Raw genomic sequence first — 16,959 nt, 5'->3', positions numbered from 1 at the left:
GGACTTGAGAGCTAGCTTGACTGCCTTCCATATGGTGCCTTTGAATCTCTCTACTTAGCCATTCCCTACAGGATGATACAGAATTGTGCAGCCTGTTGCCACCATTTTTGCAAAAGATATGCCAAATGTTTGGACATAAGGAATGCACCTTGGTCAGAGTAAATATAACCTGGCATCCCCCACAAGCTAAATATCGGCTCTAGGGCATCTAAGTACAGTTTCAGTACTCACGTTAGGACAAGTCTCGGTATTCATGTTAGGACATGCAAAAGTAGACGGAAACCGCAAATACTCAACAATTATAAGTGTGTGGATTATGTGAAGCAGTAGGTAGAGATCTCTTGAAGCCTATACTGAGCCTCTCCATTGGTTGTGTGGCTTTTATGAGAGTGCCTGCTAGAGGTTGGTAGTACTGAGGCTTTTAACTCTGGTCTGTAGAGAAGGTTGAGCAGCAGGAGACTCGAGAAAAAGCATTAGGAACTGCATTTTCCTTCCCTGGGTGATTGTGTATTGTATAACTGTAAGATGCAAGTTCCACCTTTCACTCATGTATCTAGTTATTCTTCATCTTAGTATATGTTACACCCTGCTCATCAGTTAGTATAGTAAAATGAGGCCAGGCCAGGTAGACTCCATTGACGTCCTGCTTCTATAATGGGAAATCTTTTCCGCAGTAAAAGTACTAGAGCCCACATTTAACCCATGATGAGCTTGTGACCGAGTTTCCAAGCGATACAGCGCATGTTGCCATCAAAAACAGTATGTTACTGACTAACGATCTGAAATTTCATCAGTAACATTAGGGTCAAGGGAATCATATATGCCACACCATCCACATATGAAATATGATGTTTCTTAAAAGGAATATCAGGATCCAGATTACCAACTCAGTTTTCATCCTTGCAATCCATTGTCTAAATTAGCGACTACTAAGATACTAGGAATGCAAGGACTTAGCAGCAGAAGGGTTACTCTAAAGTAATTAAAGAATTTAAGGCTCTTTATGAGGATCTTGTCTCTGGAAGACAGGGAAATCTCAAATCTCAGGCTATGGAAAACTTTTAACACTAGACCCAACTTCCCAACTTGAAAAGATAGATTAGGGTTAGCAACTGAGTAGGTAACATCAGAATTACTGCAACTCGCTGGCTTTCTGGGATTTAAGAAGTTGAGCTTTAGCGGTTCATCACTATCAAAATTTGGCTGGTTAAGTACTGTATTAGAGAACAGTGCTGGCAAGTCACTTATCATTATCCCTGCTATTATGAACAAGCCTAGTTTCTTTGGATATCCCTTATGAACTAAAAGAAAATTTCTTTCTGCATTTGGAATGTTTAATATGATTGGCAATCACAGACAGTTTTCTATAAGAGGAAGAATGATGTATTCACACTCCTCTCAATGGTTTGTTGAATCACAGTACCGTCCTTGGCACAAGAGACAGAGAATGCAGATCATGATCTCTCAGAAACAAATCCTGTTAACAATATATTGCTAACAAACCCAGAGGAAAAAATATTAAAACACTAAAAAGCTCACCAATCAAGAGGAGAGAGTATGTCAAACTGATGAAACAGAGATTGTAAAAACAGAGAGCCTCTAGGTTACTACAGCTTTGCTTCTTGCCATTAACTTTTATTGTATGTTTCATTACTTTACTAAAGGCATTTGTCTGTTGGAAAGAAAGGAAATGGTTTTGTATATATTTTTGGGGTGAAGCAATATGAACATTGGGTGAGGTTCATGGAAATGATTTGGACAATAAGTCATTAGGTAACTTTGTAGTATTGTATTAAAAATGATTGTTCCAACAAGGAGTACTTACCACAAACTACTTTCTTAGGAGTATCTGGGATCTCCTCCCAACCGACTATAATTTTGTGTAGTTTACCCTATCTTCGTTTTCTATGCGGGGTAACCTCTGGCGGAAGGATACGTGCCATGAGGCGACCCAGGGTCAGAGAGCGTGCTCGCTCAGGTCTCGACCTTCAGTAAGTTTTCTGGTCGCGTCGTGATAACATCTCGCTGCGCTCTCCTTACCCAGTGCGACCCTTTGTGTCCCACGAGGTTCCCATGTGGTCCCCTTGTGTTCATACCTTACCCTATCCTACCTTTCCCTCTGTGTTCCTGTGTCGTTTTGGTGCTTATTGGTTCGTTATGGAGAATCCCCGCCGTTTCCCCAGGCCTATGGCCGGTAAATCTTGTGGGGCTTTTCTTTCCAAGCCAGAAGTCGACCCCCACTGTGTTCGTCGTGTAGGGGCAGTGTATGTTCCCCTACAGCCACGTGTCCGGAGTATAAATCCTGGAACGAAGTTCAGTGGGTGCGCTACGGCACCAAAAAGAAGAAGGCTACCAAGAGATCGCCGAAGAAGTCAAGCATTGCCTCGCCTTTTGCGTCGCCCGGTACCTCTTCGGGGAGGGCTTCTCTGCCGCCTTCCCCTACCCAGAGTCAAAAAGAAGAAGGCTACCAAGAGATCGCCGAAGAAGTCAAGCATTGCCTCGCCTTTTGCGTCGCCCGGTACCTCTTCGGGGAGGGCTTTTCTGCCGCCTTCCCCTACCCAGAGTAGGGGACAAGGTAAGTCCGTTGCGGGGAAGCGGCCCATTGCTCTTCCCCAGGAGTCTGATGTCTGTTGGTGGGGATGTTGTGTCAGTTCAGGCAAGTGGGGTGCCTGAGGGAGGGACGGGAGTGTGTTCGGGAGACGAGGTCCTGGTGCCAGCAGGGCCCGTCGCTTCTGACTATCCTATGTGGGGGAAGGCCGCTGCAGCCTCTTCCCCCGCTTCTTGGGTCTGCGTTTCAGGTAAGTCAACGGCCGGGGGAGACGCCGAGAAGGAAGATTCGCCGAGTTCGGACCCCCTCGCGTCGGTGCTGCCGAGGATGCCCTTCAGGTCGCCCATGAGACTGGAAGAGGAGTTCGACACCTGGTTTGTCCGCAAGAAAGTGCCTCGCTCTACCCCCGGCGCCGTCGGCAACGCTCCCGCCCGGCTTTCTTCAACCTTCTTCGCCAGCGGACCGGCACGAAGATCCACCAGCAACTCGGGACACCTCAGACGATTCAGCACGTTCTTAACAGTCATCGGTCTCCTCTTTTGGGTTGTACTCTTTCTCCTCAGAGGACGAAGGTCCGAGGGACTCGAGGAGGAGACGGGAGAGGTCCCAGAGGAAGAGATCCCATTCCCGTTCCCGATCACGCCATGCCAGGAGACGTTCCAGACCCCCCAGGAGGAAACACAGGAGCCGCTCGTCAAAAGGCGAATGGGTGCGAGTCACCATCCCCCGCAGCCACCTCCTAGGAGCTTCACCAGCCCAGAGCACCTCTGCCTGGCTCCCTAGAGCCCCTTCACCATCCTCGTGGTACATCTCCTCCAGCAGACCCGATCATCGACGTAACTCATCGCACCAGGTCTCGGACGACAGGCATAAGTCTGCGAAGGTTCCGACTTCATCCGCCCAGCGGAGAGAGTCGCCACTTCGTACTGGCAGCCTTGTCCCGGCCTCCGGTGCTTCGATGGCCCGCCCTGAACGAAGGAATCAACCGGCCAGCACGGGGAAGCCCGCAGCTCCATGGATCTCCGCTGGAGGGAGTAGACCCATGACGGCTACTCGTCCCAGCGGAGCTGCCCGCTCAGCGAGTCTCCACGAGAAAAAGATTCCTCCACCTCACGTGGGACCCTCCGTCGTAGACGTGCCTTCTCAGGCGGAGGACCGGTTGGCCGAAGGCCTCGTGGATGGCGGCGAATGTTCGACAGACGAGGTCTCCACCTATAGGAAGGTCCTAGCCCTCATCAGGTGGCAGCATAGGCTGGATGAGCCGAAACCCTCGACAGATGAAGCCTGGCTCTCCGGTCTTAGCAGGCTAGTGGATAATCCTGTGCAGCAGAGGCCTTCGCTGGCTCTTCCCCTGGCGAGGGACGTTAGACTGGGTATGGACCACATAGATAGGTTCATAGCCAGCCAGGCGGACGCGCCCAGGAATCAGAGCGCCTCCAAACTCCTCCAGGGTCTTAAAACGCAGAAACGCTTTTATCTCCCGGAGGGGCGCCGCAGAAGTCCTTGTACGGTGGAGCCAGCGATTGCTATCCTGAACCAGGGAGCGGCTGAAGATAGGGTATCCTCCGCTCCAGTGTGTTTTTCTCCGGCAAAATCCTCCATGATGAAGGATATGGCCCCGGATTTAGTCTACGTATTGTCATGGTTGGACTGGTGGGCCTGCACGTTGGTAGGCTTTCAGGCCTCCCACGACCTCTCCGTCCCCGAGAATCAGTCCTTGCTGAGGAAGCTGATTAGTTCGGGGGGAAAGCACTCAAGTTCCTCTCGTACCAGTCCCTCTCTCAGGCAGCCAACTGGGTCCTGCGGAAGAGGGACACAGTCCTAAGCAAGCTGGTCAGGAGACTACTGGACAGAGAGGCGAGAGCCTTGAGGAACTTACCTCTGTGGGGTGAGTTGGTGTTCCCCCTAAAGGCAGTAGAAGAGACTATGGAGAGGATCAGGAAACTTAAGGAAGCGGGAGACCCCAGACCCCCACCGGCAAGACGACCTGCCCACAGGAGACCCTCTTCGGATGTCTCTCACCCATCCCGCGCTTCGCCGATCCACCATAGAAGGGACACCCCGTCGGTGTCTTGGCACCAGCCCTCGCAGCCCTCCCATAGGGGTACTTAGCCCCCTCAGGCGAAGTTCAGGCCTACCTACTCTAGCTCCAGGAGAGGACGTTCCAGCTGTGCCTCTCGAAGGAGATAGGAAGGGAGGCCCCCTACTCCTGCCGAAGCCTCAGGTAGGGGGATGCCTCAAACACTCTTGGCAAGCTTGGCGGGACCACGGAGCGGATCCGTGGACCGTAGCAGTACTGAAGGAAGGGTACAGGTTGCCCTTCCTAGCGGAACCGCCCCCTCCAATCCCGGACCAGCAGGCGGAGTGGTTGGCGCCCAAGGACCCCTTGAGAAGAACAGCATTGCAGGAGGATGTTTCGGCCATGCTCGCAAAAGGGGCAGTAGAGCCAGTCAAGGATCCAGGACCAGGGTTCTACAGCAGGCTCTTCCTGGTGGAGAAAGCGACAGGGGGCTGGAGACCGGTCATAGATCTTTCAGCCCTCAACAAGTTCGTGTGCAAGACCGACTTACAGATGGACACCCCGAAGTCAGTTTTGGCGGCTTTGAGGGAAGAGGACTTCATGATGTCCATAGACCTCAAGGATGCCTACTTCCAGATCCCTGTCCACCCCTCCAGCAGGAAGTTCCTAAGAGTGAAATGGGGTACCCAGACGTTACAATTCAGAACCCTCTGCTTCGGACTGTCGACAGCTCCTCAGGTCTTCATGGGGGTCTTCGCAACAGTCTCAGCCTGGGCACACGAACAGGGCATCCGCCTGATTTGGTACCTAGACGACTGGTTGTTGCTTTCAGCCTCAGAGGGAGCACCGAGGAAGCAAGGCGCGAAACTTCTGCGGTTCTGCGGTGTCTTGGGTATCACCATCAACCTGGAGAAGTCACAGCTGGTACCCTCCACCAGGATGACCTACCTAGAGATGGTTCTAGACTCCCGGTTGGCGAGAGCCTTCCCCTCCATGGAGAGACTAGACAACCTAGATCAGATACTACGGGCCTTCCTGTCGGACCAGCCTAGGAGAGCCAAGGACTGGCAACGATTGATAGGCCACCTCGTGTCGTTGGAGAAATTGGTCCCCCAGGGGAGGCTCACACTCAGGGGCGTTCAGTGGAACCTGAAGGAGCTCTGAAACCAGGGGGACTCCCTGCACAAGATGGTCCCGGTGTCCCCGGAGACGAAGGAAGTTCTGAATTGGTGGCACGACAGAACAAAAACCCTCAAAGGAATGCCCTTCGCAGTCGACCCTCCGGAGATGCTGCTGTTCACGGACGCATCCAAGGAGAGTTGGGGAGCCCATCTTCTCAACAAGGCAGCGAAAGGAAAATGGGACTCCGAGGAGAGGAGCCGGCACATACACGTGTTGGAACTGATGGCCGTGCAGAGGGCATGCCGAGAGTTTGTCCATCTACTCCGGGGAAACACTGTGGCTCTGATGTGCGACAACGCCACGGTGGTGGCCTACGTGAAAAAGCAAGGAGGACTGAAGTCAAAGGAGCTGTGCAGTCTCGCAATGGAATTCCTGGAATGGGCAGAGGAGGAACAGATCAAGATCACAGCCGGGAAAGAAGAACGTCCTAGCCGACGGCCTCAGCAGGATTGGTCAAGTAGTGGGATCGGAATGGTCCCTGCACCCAAGAGTAGCCAAGAACATCATCCTGAAGTGGGGCTATCCGGTAATAGACCTCTTCGCCACGAGACTAAACGCACAGCTCCCCGTGTTATGTTCTCCTGTGCCAGATCCAACAGCAGCGTTCGAGGACGCTTTTCAACATCCTTGGGACAATCTTGACGTATATACCTTCCCCCCCTTCGGGATACTCAGACAAGTACTCAACAGAGTGAGGAGGGCGAACAACCTGTAGATGACTTTGGTAGCGCCCTGGTGGCCGGAGAGAGAATGGTTCGCAGACCTAAAGGAACTGGCGTGCCTTCCACCTTGGCCCCTTCCGGACAGGCCAGACCTTCTCCGGCAACCTCACTTCCAAAGGTTTCACGAAAACCCTCGGTCCCTCCGCCTTCACGCGTGGAGGTTATCGAGCGTCTCCTGAGGAAGGAAGGATATTCGTCGAAGACTGCAGCAAGGATGTCAGGATACCTAAGATGGTCCTCGCTTGCGGTATACCAAGCAAAGTGGGCTACTTTTACCAAATGGTGCACCTTGAAGAACATCAGGCTGTAAGCGGCCTCCATTCACGAGATAGTCGACTTTCTGGTCTATCTGAGGGACGAGGTGGGCACGTCCATACCAGCCATCAAAGGAGTCCGGGCGGCGTTGGGCCAAGTCTTCCTCCTGAAGGGCATCGACCTAGGTGCGTTCAGACATATCTCGATGCTCATCAAGAGCTTCGAGCAGTCCTGTTCCCCCCAGGCCACTAGAGTTCCCCAGTGAGATGTGGCTAGAGTGCTGAAGATGCTTTCTGAGCCCCCCTTCGAGCCTCTCAAAGATATCCTGGACAAGGAGCTCACCCTCAAGACAGTCTTCCTGTTAGCCCTTGCGTCAGCAGAAAGAGTAAGTGAGATTCATGGGCTGTCTTACGAGGTCTCACACTCGAAGGGGTGGCAAGAAGCTACTTTCAGGTTCTTGCCTACCTTCGTAGCCAAGACTCAGAACCCAACTGTTTGGGACCCTAGGTTTGAGGGGTTCTCAGTGCCAGCAATCCTGCTTTCAGACAACCCGAGGGACTTGCTACTGTGCCCAGTCAGAGCGGTACGTAAGTACCTTGAGAGAATGGCCAGACTTCCCCCCCAAGACCAAGAGTCTCTTCGTCTCCTCAGGACTAGTGAAGAAGCTGGTCTCTAAGAATACGATCTCCTTCTGGCTGCGGCAGGTAATCATTAGAGCCTACGACAGTTCGGGGGTCTCTCTTCCAGGGAAGCTTAGACCCCATGACATTAGGGGCCCGAGTACTTCGTTGGCCTTAGAGAGGAACATGGCAGTGGGCCAGATTCTAAGAGCAGGCATATGGTCAAGGCAGTCCAGTCCACCTTTACGGCTCACTACCTAAAGGAACGTTCGAGAAAATCCTTGGACGGGTTCTTTCTTGGTCCTGTCATTTCTGCGCTCCAAAAGATTTTAAGGTGTAGCCCCGGGGAAGCCGTGGGCGGTAAGTCCAAGAGAGACAGGTTCCTTCCTTATCTTTTCCCCCCCTATCACCCTTCCCTTACATGACCCTTGAGTCCTTCACCTTTCAGGGGATACACTGTCAGTGAATGAATACTTCTCCCAGGATTTTTACAGAGGTGAGTTACTTAGACACTAAGACAGTTTTTTGCCTAGTTTTCCCTAATTTCTTGTTTCTATTTTTGGGTCAACAGAACCTAGCCTCCTATCTAGGTTCCTCTTTTCCCTTCGTCATCGGTCTCTAGGTCCGGAAGGCCACACCCACATCCTAAAGTATAAGTTTTCTAAGAAAGTAGTTTGAGGTAAGTACTGTGTTGGAACAAATCACAAATTTTAAGTAATTTGTATTTTTCCTAACAGTACTTACCTCGAACTACTTTCGAGTTATGGCCCACCCATCCTACCCCGAGTGCCTTACAGGACTATTAGAAACCTATCTATCATAAAACTTACTGAAGGTCGAGACCTGAGCGAGCACGCTTTCTGACCCTGGGTCGCCTCATGGCTCGTATCCTTCCACCAGAGGTTCCCCCCCGCATAGAAAATGGAGATAGGGTAAACTACACAAAATTCTGGTCGGTTGGGAGGAGATCCCAGATACTCCTAAGAAAGTAGTTAGGAAAAATACAAATTACTTAAAATTTGTGTTGTTATACCATAGTATTTGGTATGACAGTCTAATTTGTTATTCTTTTATTAATCTTAAACATCAGATTTATAACATATTGAACCCAAATGTCAAAGTTGCTTGTAGAGTGTTATAAAGTATTCAGTAGTACATCAGTTAGCTCTTACATCTTAACTATGATGAGTGAGTTTTGTGTGTTTTTCTTGCATTTACTAAATTCTTAAATAGAACATTTCTTTCACAGTGTCTAACGGGAGAACTGGCTGCATCAGTATGAGATAATTGCCTTGAAGTTACACAGTTTTGTTTCAAGACATTTGATCAAGATGTAATTCCGGAGGGTAGCAGTTGGATTTAACAGATGTGTTGTACAAATGCCTCATCAGTGTCTGCCTGTCCTTTCTCCCTTGCCTGTGGTGTTCATGATGGTCATCTACCCAAAAATAAAATAAAAAGGAATACATATACAATATATAAATATTTACATAAATTACATCATCCTTGACCATATCCAAAGTTAGGTCTGGTACTTGTTGGGACTAATTTTTAACCCCCTAGGCCTTGGCTCCTCCTCTACAAGCTTTTTACCCATTGTGTGTTAGATCAGATATGAAATGTTATACCTCTATTATTGTTTCCAGTTGTACAATTGTGATAATCTTAAATGATGATACAAGGTACTCTCGCATAGAAGTACTCTTCTGCAGTAGGTATGCCATGTCCCCTAGCAAAGACCGCCGTGTGTATTAAACCTCTAGCCATTTGGGTAAATTTAATATATGGCATCCTGTTTGATTTATTGGTTATGCTTTTATTTTGACATTTTGTTGATTGAGGGAATTTGGAAAATTACGTATTTGCTTCACACGGTAACTCGATGTCATCTGTTCAAACATTTTTACCTTTATAAGTTGTGGTTTAACGTTCAGAATATTGAGATAAATTATGCACAAAATTGGAAAATTGGTTATACATTGTATGGTAGTGCTTCAATGATTGCACATTTTGCTGTAGATGTTATTAGTGTTAAGTACTTTCTTTAAAGGCATTGGTTTAGACAGACATTTTAGCTCTGAAAGATATATATATATATATGCATTAAAAAGTAATTAGTGTACAGGGAGAGGGAACAACTTGTATTGTTATACTTAAATAACAATTGTTCTTTGGTTGTGTTTAGCCTTTTGTTAAGTGAAAAGGAAATTTTGCTGTGATGTCCGATACCTTCAACTTGTGTGTACCAAGTTACATGCAAATTTTGTAGTCTATTTGTATTATAAGTATTTGAAATATTCTTGGTAAAAAGTATGGAAAAATTCTCACTTGTACTGTAACATCGTTAAGCTTTGCTTCAGTTTTCTCTTGACTGGCGTTTAGTAAAGTTCAGCTCTATTGCATATGAAGTTCCTACCGTTTTGACAGGGTACAGTTGTGCTGCTCCATTTGTCTTAATGCTAAAATTTGTCCATGCTTTTTCTGTAGATTATGTTTATTATTTGAGGGCAGGTTCTTTTTCGGAAATTTATCTTTTTCATCAAGAATTTAATACATGTAATATCAGTGGGCCATTCACCTAAATCGATATAACAATTGCAGTTGGTTTTTATAGGTCATCAAAACAACTATATGTTATTTTTGCATTGTGTGCTCTTTAAGTTCCTAGCAGATAAAGCAAAATTAAGTAATAAAGGCAAGTTTCTTATAATACTATTCTCCCTTTTTTTTCAAACTTTAACCAGAAATGCAATCATACAGTGAAACAGGAGTTCAAGGAATTCCACTCTTTAATGTTTTACAGAAATCTCTACTGCCTTAGTTTCATATTTACAGAATATTTATTGTGTATTAGATAAATAAAACTATATGTTTCACAGGTAAGTTTGAGTTTGCATTGAACATTTAAGATCACCAGGACTTTGTCAAATCAGACAATTTTGATGAAAAATACATTTGTTATACGGCTTGGTTTTTAAAGATAAGTGACTTTGTCCAGTTTCACCACTCCAAAATTTAGATATTGAAAATTAAGGAATACTATATTTGATATGACAATCCAATCCTTCAATCTTAAGCATCAGATTTTGAAATGATGGATATGCACATTTACAATAATGTACTTATTTATACAACCACACTCCCATAGTTGTTTTTTGTTTGTATAACATATGATTTTATAACAACCATTTGATCATCATTTTATAGTAACCGATCTTGAGTATGTAACTTTACTTTCAATAAGCTTTGTGTTTGATACAAAACGTAAGAAAAGCTGTGTAGGATTTTCTAGATTCTAGTATTCTCACTTTTTTTCCTTTTACCCAAAATAGAAAAAGATTCGGTTAATAGCCTTTCATTGATATTTATTGTAACTTATTTTATCTATTATTTTGGATAAAAAAAAAATCTTATTTTTCAATGTTTCCTATGATAGTCAGGTACTCCTATCAGTCAAATTTAAAAAAAAAAAATAGTTTTATCATGACAACATCCCTATGTAGTGCAAAAAAGATATAAATTGGGATTTTAGGGGTACTGTATAGTATGTGTAAGTAAGAAGTATTTCTGTTGCCTTCCTGTATAATTACAAGTGTTCCCGTTTCCTTGAAGACTTTTTGCAAGCCATTCAAGTATGTAAAACATTGTTTTGAAAAGGGAGGAACCACTGCTAATGGTTAACAAACTGTTCAAGTACTAGAATGGCTTTTTAAGGAATCAACATTAAGAATGTTTGTTCATGTTTTCCACATCCATAAGATCATTTGTTTTTCTTTCTTTTTGGTCTTGGTCATTGTGCTCTTAACACTCCAACAGCTTTTAGAAAAGATTCCCTTTGTATTATAAGAAATAATAATGTCTTGAAATATATGTCACTTACGAGTTAAGAAAGTTAACTCTGTGTCTGAATAATCATTTAAAATAATAATAATAATGATAGTAGTAGATTTGGGATCCCATTATATAACCTTTTAGAAGAATGTGCCTGGACAAATTATGCCAGAATACTTGTCAACCTATTTTGGGTGATTTGTCAATTTGTTTTACATCTTTGCTCATGGAAGGAAGAAATCACATTGGTTTTATGAAGTTTTGATGGATATCCATTAATAGCTGTCAACATCACTTTGTTTATTAAGACAGATCAACAAAATTTATGTATTTCACAAATGCTCTACCACGCAACATGTAATATATTATTTTATATTTCATTGAATTTTTTTAAAGTTTGGTCTTCAATCTACAGTAGCTTAAGAGATCTGTAGCTGATGAACAGATATTCACATATGGGATTTAGCATACAGAAATTGTTAAAATTAATTGATTTTGATTTTGCTAGTTTGTTAATGGCAGTCCTTGAAAATGGTTGATGGCTATTGATGGTACTGAGAAAGTCTCGGTTTTTAGTAAACTGTTGAATCGGCTGTTACAGGTGTGAAACCGGATCAAAATAAACTTCAGACGTCCATCTTCGTGATACTATTCCTATGGTAATTTTTATATTACGTCAGAGAGAATGTACATTTTGTGAGCGATGATGCCTTGTTTAAGATCCACATTGTAATTCATTTACATGTGTATAGAAAGTGTGTATACCTATGTACTTTTGTATTGGATGATCATTGTATTCACCAAAGAAGTACTCTGACCTTTCACTTTGTTATTTCTGTACTGATTTCAGGGCAGCTCACAGGTAGGAATTGTCCATGTTATATGACTATGAAGTTAAGAACCTGGTGCAAAGGGATTGGATAGTCTCCTCAGTATGTAAAAACTGCTATTTACTAATGTCTTGTTAATTGATCACAATGCTAGTTGTCATTAAATTCAGGATGTAAATAAATTTTAGGTATTGGATGAAATAGAGGGTTGATCTCTCTGTGATGATGTGTGTTGAAGTCATTGATTGATTTGCACTGTAGACAATTTTATGGTTATTTTTTATGATAATGCCAACAGAACCAAATTAAATGATGCAAAACATTAGGTAGTAGATGGCAATTCTGTATTAAGGAGACAAATATAAAATGTATAGTTTTATTCAAGGTCCATGCAGTGTAAAGAGGCAGTTAATATATTAGTTCTCTACTAATCAGTTTCTGCACTCTGGACATATGTACACTGGAGTAATAGTTCTCATTCCATCTTTGGGCAATTTTCTCTTATCAGATGTAGGATGTCTTAAGTTTATAGTTTTCCATTTTGTGTCCATGCTTCCCTCCCCATACAATACTGTAAAATTTAATTTTAATGTGTATAATACTTTATCTGGTGCTTCTTTTAAAAGGGATACTTCAACTATTTTGTAAATCACTGTATATTTATCCAATACTAAAGTGGGTAATAATGCAGCTTCCTTTTAACTTTCTGTGGTTGTTACTGCATTTATGTTTTCTTTCAATACTCAAGATATTTCAGTTATGAAATGTAGATACTATAATGGATAACTTTATTTAGCTAACACTAAAGTGTTATTGTAACGATATTTACTTTGGGAAATATCATAATGTGGAGATATAATCATTCCTGCTTTTTATGTGCACAAGAGGTGTCTGCAGTGGGAGAGGGAATTGAGATTTTGAAAAATTCTGTTGTTTGATTTCATGCATTGGATTCCTTGTGTTCTCATTGTATGAGCATTGGAAAATGGAAAAAAACTTTAGAAATGCCTAAGTAAAGAGATATGACATTTGAAGGCTAGGTAAAGACTGGATCCTTCTTTGATGATTGACTGTAGTTTTTGGTGTTCTGGATTTTTGGTTTTAAAATATGACTTTTGAGGTGCAAGTTGAAATAAATGACTGAACTGCCAAGAATGACTTGTGCTTTTTTTTCTTCTTCTTCTTTCTCCCCCGAAGGGAATTTTGAAATTTGGTGGATATTTTGTTTACTAATAATGATTACACCTTGGACTTCCCCTGCAGGCACCTTTTCTTCCAGTTGGTCTGTGTAAATTATTCTCCAGTGATGATATTACTATTGTGCTCTGATGAAAGATTTCTTGCTGCCTGTGATGCCATACCAAAAGACAAAAACTGCAACATATCTCTGATTCCATACTCGACACGAGTACAACATAGTCCACATTCTATGCATCTAATCTTAACTGTTAGCATTGGGATATATGAAAGTGGTTGGCCTTTAGTCAGTATCAGTCCGAATTTTACTTTTTCTAACCCAAGTACTGTACCCAGATACTTATTAAAATTGCAGCTCTAGATTGAAAGTTAGCACCCACTTGAAACAGAGCATTTGTACAATTTTAAAAATTTGGTGCTATTGTTCACTTTATGCTTATGAATTTGTGTTTTACACAGTTTGGAATTGTCTCTTAAATCATGGGAGTATGTTTTTCCCTTTTTTGTAAAAATATATTGAACTATTGTACTTATTTTGAAACTCATCCAGCATGTATAGTGGAATAAAGTATTGTAACTGGAACAGATCAGATTATTTGTTTATGAGAAAGAATTACACCTTATCTGACAAGTCACTTTTTATTTTAATTTTTATAACTTTTTATCATTGATTTTGATCTTGACAATAGAACATAAATTAATCATTTTAACTGGAACCATATTAAAATGAAATCGAGATGAATTACCATTACTTTCCCTAAGCACAAAAAAAGAAAAAAAAATAATGTGGGGACGTGCTCCTTTTATCAAAATTTTATTAATTTGGAATCATTTATCAGCAGTTTTAAATATTGATGTGATTTTTAATAACATTACCAGTATAAAGTAATTTGTATGCTTTCCAGTAAACAAAACATGTTAAAGAGTTCCAGTTTTTTTTTTTTTTTTTTTTTTTTTTTTTTTTTGTGCCAGTATTATGTATTTAGGTTACATTTCAAGTATTAGTGAGAATGGCATTCCACTGGTATTGGCAAGGAAACCTTCCTTGTCTAGAGCAAACATCAGCTGTTGATAAGGATGTTTAGAATTTAAGGTTATAAACAAAGACGGATAGAGGTAGATTGAGGTACTGTAGTTTGCATTAGTTTTCGTCATATCACTCCCAAAGGAGGGGAAGGTAAAGGAAGAGATATCCTCCTCCTCTCCTAACACACAAGAATCGGATGGATGTCATAATTGGTATCATTTTTATTACAAATATATTCTCAAGATGGAGCTAATGAGTGAGTGCAGAGAGTGGCCACCAAGCTCTTCCTTCATGCCACTTGTATGAATTAGTAGAGAACCTTAACAATGATGTAAATAAAGAGTACCTTTAAATATATTTTCTTTGGTTTTCCTCCCTCCTGCAGGTTATTGTTAAATGGTAATCTTCATCCTATACATTTCTTTGACTTTCAAATGTTTTATATAAGTATTGAATTTACTTTAAATATTTAAACAACAAATCCAGTAGTTTTTCATTATACAATTTTTAGGTACGATGATACTCTACCTACTTATCCGAGGTCATTACAATACAAGCCTGTGGCTGTGGATTTCCACAAATAATAAGACTGTAAACTAAGCAAATTTTTGTTTTTAAATATTCACTTAGAAATTTAATTGTACTCGAAATTTTAAATTTACAACAGCAGTGAATGTACTTTACTGTAATAAGAATACAATTCAGTACATTACAATCTTAAACTGGTAAAATTAATATATCCCACCTATCTCCCCCTTTCTCTCACACAGTATAAATATTTTAATGTCGTAATATATCTCACCTCTCTCATACATAAATTATATACATTTCAATGTCTTAATACAATATATCCCCCCACCTCTCCCTCTCACACACACAGTATAAACATTTCAATGCCGTGTACTATCATCAAACATTGAGTAACGAAATCTCAAGTTCAGTGCTATAGTGTATACTGTCTATTATTGTAGTAATATGATACTGTCCTAGATGATGATGAAAATAGTAAAAATGTAACAATAAAAAACTCACTCACTTTTTGAAGATTTGTTCCTACACAAATACAAACTCTCGTCCTTAACATAGGAGAATGATAACAACGAAGCTGGGAATACGGCAGTTCAAAATTTAAATCTTTCAACAACCAGCTGGTAGTTACCTGCCAGTAGCAGGCAGGCAGCGTCACTGATGGCTCACCGACAAACCACTCTGATAGCTGTCGGTAAGGAAGGACATTCTCTCTGACTGGGATATTGGCATATTTCCTAATACAATCTTTTTTTCTCTTTGCAGCATGCTTGCGACTTCAAGTATGACTGCTTTTGACTGAAGATGCCTGCTGAGATGCAGAATTCAGTGATGCCAGGTGGCGCCTAGGACCTGCAACAATTTTACGAACGCTGTAAAGCCAGTCATCGAGGTACCCTAGGAGACAAATGCTGATTCTGTGGGACGAAGATGATGCTAGGCTGAACACCCTGGTGAATACCTGCGGTGCTGTAGAAGGCCAAAGCACAGCACCTTGAACTGGTAGTGCCTGTTTTCGTGTATGATCTGGAGATACTTCCTTGAGGACAGATGGATTGGGATCTGGAAGTGTGTGTCTGAGATCCAGTGTGCACATGAAGTCCTGTGGCCTCACTGCTTGTAAGTCTGAAAGACAAACTTGTTCAGTCGAGAGATCAATGATTGGTTTCATGTCTCGAGACAACTTTTTCACAAGAAAGTCGACTGAAGAAGCATGGGGAACCACCAAAGACCTCTTGGAAAGCACCCTTCTCCAACATGGTCTGGACTTTGGCCAGGAGGGCCAGCTCTTTTGCAGATCCCTTCCCATAAGATCTGGATCCCTAGTCAGTGGAGGGAGAGATTGAATGAACGAGACGCGATACCCTGAACAAATCATGGAGACTGTCCACGGATCGGCCCCGTGCTACAGCCACCTCTGCCAGTGGCATAGGAGGCATCCCCACCAGTGGGGAGGTGAGAGGATTGCCCACCCACAAGAGGAAGCGGCCTCTGCTACTTCCCTTACCACTTACCCTCCTCTGGAAAGTTTGGAGCCCTTTGGATCTTTGGCAGCAAAAAGGCTTCCTTGACACCTTTTTCGAGAACCCTGTCGTCCTATTGGTCGAGGATTTCGTGAACTGCAGCTGTTTCTCAGGAGGTAGTGGAGCCTTCTCATAGGGCCTGGAAGACAAGGCCCTGTGGAGAAGGGAATCCTTAGCAGACTTCTTCCATCGCTCAGCCGCCCTCTCGATCTCTTCCAGCTTAAATAGGGCTGTGTCATAAGGGTGGAATTCCTGAGCTTAGAAATCTCAACCTTGGGAGCCTGTCTCTGAAACCTTTCAATCACAGCATCTCGCCTCTTGAGAATCACATTCTACCACAGGTTGACAACCTGATGCAAAAGGTACTCTAAGGTCCAAGTGCTCAACAAGATATTAATCTCCATGGATATCCTTGTAGACTCCTTGGACCAATCCAATTCTCACTAAGTGGCCCAGTGACCCCAACCACAGATCCAGCCACAAAGCAGCCTGCATGGCATACTTTGCCACCTTCCCTTTGTTCAGGATCGCAGATGGTGAGAGCCCAGAAAGCCTCTTGATAGGAACGCCTCTCGACAGGGCCACTATAGATGGGAGCTAGATGCAAAGCCCGAAGAGGTTCGTCCAAGACCTCATAGTACCTCTGCTAGATGAAGGGGTGTGGGAGGAGTTTAAA

At 43.2% G+C, this 16,959-nt stretch overlaps 1 protein-coding gene across 13 annotated transcripts in view; it reads left to right on the top strand.

Moving 5' to 3' along the window:
* Positions 1-13,797, top strand: part of fmt (phosphatase 6 regulatory subunit 1-like protein fmt) — a 228,552-nt gene extending 214,755 nt beyond the window's left edge. For all 13 annotated transcript variants that reach the window (XM_068364570.1, XM_068364580.1, XM_068364575.1 and 10 more), the window contains one exon: positions 8,597-13,797. The gene's annotated coding sequence lies outside the window, so the exon portion shown is untranslated. The remainder of the gene's footprint in view (positions 1-8,596) is intronic.
* Positions 13,798-16,959: the final 3,162 nt, after the last annotated feature.

Source organism: Palaemon carinicauda, chromosome 41 (genome assembly GCF_036898095.1).
Source record: "Palaemon carinicauda isolate YSFRI2023 chromosome 41, ASM3689809v2, whole genome shotgun sequence".
In the NCBI taxonomy this organism is placed as follows: domain Eukaryota; kingdom Metazoa; phylum Arthropoda; class Malacostraca; order Decapoda; family Palaemonidae; genus Palaemon; species Palaemon carinicauda.
The sequence above is the reverse complement of the archived record's forward strand: the minus strand, read 5'-3'. Positions and strand labels throughout refer to the sequence as shown.